We start from the raw sequence: 4,900 nt of genomic DNA, 5'->3' as shown, positions 1-4,900 counted from the left end.
AGTGCTCTAGATATATTTTCTGCCCAATCACACTAGATGATTCTTTGGAATGTCATTTCTTTAGTCCTGAATGTCTATGGAGATTCTCAGTCATCCAGGTAATGGTTGTCCCAAAGGTACTTTTTTCCAAAGGCAACTGGACTTTGTTTTTTCTTGAAGACATTTTCCTTCTCATCCAAGGAGTTTCTTCAGTTCTGACTGAATCGTGCAGGATACAAGGATTTATATTCGTTGCCGTCATCTAGTCTTTAGCAGAAAGAGTCATTGAGGCCACTTCAGTCAGTTCTTCCCTCAGAACTCAGTGCTATAAGCCAGCCTGAATCCTAACCGAAAAGAGACAAGGAGAGAATATCCTTCAAATTTGCTTAAATGGGTTATGGTCACACTAACTACTGATACTTTTAAAATAAACACCAGATAAGAACAATCAAGGACATAATAAATGCTGGCTCTTCCCAAGTAACTTTATTTTTAAAATTACCATGTGTCTGAAGTATCAATTTGAAGATGCCAAACTGCTTATATAGTGCAGTTTTGGGGTTTGTTTTAATAAGCTGTTTTAATAAACTAGGTTATTACTGATTTGCATCACTTGCTGTTGTTTGTCATCCACCCATGTCTGTTGCAGCAAACTTCAAAACCATTTGCACAATAACTGAGCATTGGTCAGTTTGAGCAAGACAAAGGAACTATATTAATATACTATTAAACAGACTCAGAAAGCAAGAGTGGAGAGGAATATACATTTTAATTAAGAAAACCGTATATTTTCTCTCCTGAACTCATTTTGCATACAGTAGCAGTCATGCAAGTGAACGTACAGATCTAAAACATACAAAAGGCCAAAACAATGTTGATCAGAGCCAGTCTATAGAACATAGCTGTCTAAAGAAACAAGTCACCAGTAGGTCAGGTGAAAACTCATGTCTGTTATCACATCTACATTTCCAGTGGATCTGGTGTAACTCACCTGGTGTGGGTAGGACCCTGTTGGTACTCATCAACAAATTCCTCTCCCATGTCATGACTCTTTGCTTAATCCTGCTGTCTTCTGTGCACATGTATATGTGTGCTGTATGGGAGGGAATGAGAATGAGAGGTTTTTTTATTGTGTTCACGCACAATTTATATTAAACTTGGGAATTAATATTGTGAGGGGAAGGGCAATAATATCTGCATATATAGTTAAATAATTAATTAAAAGTGATATTAAAATTCAGTCAATGGGTTCCTGTAGTAATATAGTCCCAATCTACACTTGAAATATTTTTATAATTATATGAATTGCATAAATTATATCCATTATGTAAATATTCCTGAACCCAGCAGGTGGGGTGCAGCAAAATACCTTCTATTATTCAATTATTCTATGTGGTCCCATCTCCTTTTGCAAAGAGATTTCCAGCATGCTGTTCAAAGGCTGTGAATCTTGCTTCAGTGAAAATTGCACCACGCCTCTGCTATTAGGGTATAAGGCAGAGCTGAAGCAATCGTGGTGGCATTCCAGCTGAAATATTAGAGTGCAAAGTATTATACATGCACATATAAATTAGTTCCAAGTTCTTGGTAGTATAGCCACTTACTTTATTTTACTGAAATATTAGAGTGCAAAGTATTATACATGCACATATAAATTAGTTCCAAGTTCTTGGTAGTATAGCCACTTACTTTATTTCTTGTAAACTATTTGATTCATGACATGGACACCTTCCACTCCAAACATTTACCTTTATAGACACACCTAGAAACTGTACCATAAAAATACAATAAACATTGTAATTTTTCCATGCAGGTAATTTTTCAATCATGTGCCTTTGTGCAACTGTGAGTTGTGTGCCAGCCCTTTCCTGAACCATTAATTCTTGCTCACAGCCACCCACACCTTAGTCACTTTCCATCTTGCCTATTGCAATGCGCTCTATATGGGGCTGCCCTTTAAAAGTACTTGGAAACTTCAGTTGGTTCAAATGCCGTGGCACACACAGTTTTGTGCAGGCCTAGATGTGCTCATGTATTATCTCTTCTGCAGGAGCTGCAATGGCTGCTAATTTGCTTCCGCATCCAGTTCAAGATGCTGGTGGTTACCTTCAAAGCCTACATGGTTTGAGATCTGAAGGATCTTTTTTTTTTCTCCCAGCAGCTCCAGTGACCTTGAGGTGGAGCTCTCGCCTCACAATCAGGAGGCTGTGAGTTCAATCCTAGATAAGAGGCTAGATGACCTCCAACTCTGTTATTCTATGTCTATGTTCTTCGTGCACTCATAACTTCCAGATCCAGCAGAGTGGAGAAATAGGGAATGCTACAGGTCTCCTAAGGTTCATTTAGCACAGACCTGAGCATTTTATAATTTGGCTTGTGGGGGGAGGGGGGGATCCCAGTCTGGCATGTCAGTGGCAGCATCGGGCAGGGGGATGGACATGATGCACATTGGTGGCAGGGGCGGTGGAGGGCAGCGTCAAGGGCGGTGTGGCAGCATCAAGGGAATCAGGAAGTTGCGATCCTCCACAAAGACCCGTTTTTCATGTGGCCCAGAAGGGCTTTCTCCAAGGTGATTCCCTCACTGTGGAACATCATTCCCATGAAGATAAGATTGGCCCCTACTTTGATATTCTTTCACAAGGCCCTGAAGACTAGTTTTTAATTATATTTATACTGGGTTTTTATCCTTGTAAACTGCCCAGTGAGAATGAATTGGATGGCCATATAAATTTTCATAAATAAAATAAAAATATAAATTAAAATAACATATGGTTCAGATACAAGGTAGCTATTAGAGAAAGTGTAAATATCTTTAAATCTTAATTTTAACAAATTTAATACTCTATAATTTTAATATCAGTAAATAATTCTGATGAATTTAAAAGATTTGCTCAGGCTTTGGTGAGATTTTGATCACTCTTTTATTTAAATATATTATAAATGCTGTGGGTTCCGAATACATAATTAACCCTTAGGTTTTTTTTTCTTTGATTGCTCCAAAGAAAGGTGAAAATAAAGCTTTCACTTCTGTAGCATTCTGTCTTAATGATCTGTACAGAAACTCTGCATTTCTTTCTCTCTCCTTTGCTAGCTACTTCCGTGTACCAAGGAAATTGGGCATAGGAGAGGCATGAGAAGGCTTTGACATTACATTATATGAGAACCAGTTTGATAAGTCTAAAATTTCTTCTTGTCTCATTGTCAGTCATCTTGCCTTGGATGACTGATGAAACAAGCAACTAAAACTACAATTCCCAGGATGCTTGTGTTCCATCCTCATCAAGCTGATGCTTATTTTCCACAATCAATTTTCCGTAGGCTTACAGTTTCTTCAACAGATATAGCATCATGGAATTATTTATTTCCTGATCTCCTAATTTAAAATCCATTCACTAATATAGTTTCTGCATTTAGAAAGGGAGACACTCCCGCAAGTCAGGCCCAACTCAAGGTCATTTTGTTTTTCAAATTTGACAACCTTTAAGATGTGTGGACTTCAACTCGCAGAATTCCTCAACCTGCAGCTTGAAGCCCACACCTGTTAAAATTTCCAGGTTTGAAAAACTCTGAGCTATATGATCTGCTTATAAAAATCCCAATAGGTATGTTGGCAGAAAATTGCAACTGATGGATAAAAAAATCTAAGCATCCTGGCTGTTAGCCTTGAGAATTACATCTCAGATATTTGGATGAAAATACAAACATGAGTTTGTAGAGATTCTCAGTCATCCAGCTCATGGTTGTCCCAAAGGTGCTTTTTCAGGAGGCAACTGGACTTTCTTATTTTTTATTTTGAAGATGTTTCACTTCTCATCCAAGAAACTTCTTCAGCTCTGACAGGACAGTGGGGAATGGAAGGATTTATAATCGTCTTCAAAAGAAAAAACAAGGAAGTCCAGTTGCCTCCTGAAAAAGCACTTTTGGGACAATCATGACCTGGATGACTGAGAATCTCTACAGACTTTTAGCTATACAATTTGAATGGTGTGGGAGTAGGAATAGATTTCCAGAAGAAAAATTGCAGACTACAGGAACCTCAGGAACTTCAGGTGACTCTGAAGTCACAGATAAACCTCTCAAGTACTTCACCCATCCTCTAAGGATGCAGATCACCAGCTGTCTGCAAGGATTATAAATCTTTCCATTATTCCCCACTGTCCTGTCAGAGCTGAAGAAGCTTTTCAGATGAGAAGTGAAACGTGTTAAAAAAAAACCCAAACAAACAAGAAACTCCAGTCACCTTCGGAAAAAGCACCTTTGGACAAACATGAGCCAATATGCAGAGCTATTCTAAACAACCACGGCATGAAATTTATTGCAAGCTGACTACTTCAGCTTCAACCACAATACAAGAGCACACAACAGATACAAACTCAATGTAAACCGCTCCAAACTTGATTGCAGAAAGTACAACTTCAGCAAGAGTGGTCAATGCCTGGAATGCCCTACCTGACTCTGTAGTTACATCCTCAAACCCCCCACTCCTTTAACCTCAAACTATCCACTATTGACCTCACCCCATTCCTAAGAGGTCTGTAAGGGCGTGCATAAGTGTACCATCATGCCTCCCATCCCTGTCCTATTGTCCCCATTTAATCGTACCTATTTCCTGTATTCTTACTCATGTTTATACGTATACCTATTATCTTGTAAGCGATTGACAAATCAAATAAATCAAATAAATAAAAATGCTAGAAGCCCGAGTCAGAAAGATTCATAGCTGCTTTTCCTCCAATGCTCACTGGCCAGCCCTTTTCTGCTTTTTATTCCGCGAGCGAGGAAGAAAAAAAAGAGCACCCGAAGCCTCGGACCCCTGTACAACCTATTTAGATACCACTCTACCGATTAACCCTTTACGTCGCCTAGTGATGATGTCATAAACATCTCCGGGAGTTCACGCGTATTTAAAAATAAAAGTCCC

This window comes from Notechis scutatus, chromosome 4 (assembly GCF_049901735.1).
Source record: "Notechis scutatus isolate UNSWTSFEM ecotype Mainland chromosome 4, rNotScu1.2, whole genome shotgun sequence".
NCBI classification, from domain to species: domain Eukaryota; kingdom Metazoa; phylum Chordata; class Lepidosauria; order Squamata; family Elapidae; genus Notechis; species Notechis scutatus.
Note: the sequence above shows the minus strand (reverse complement) of the source record.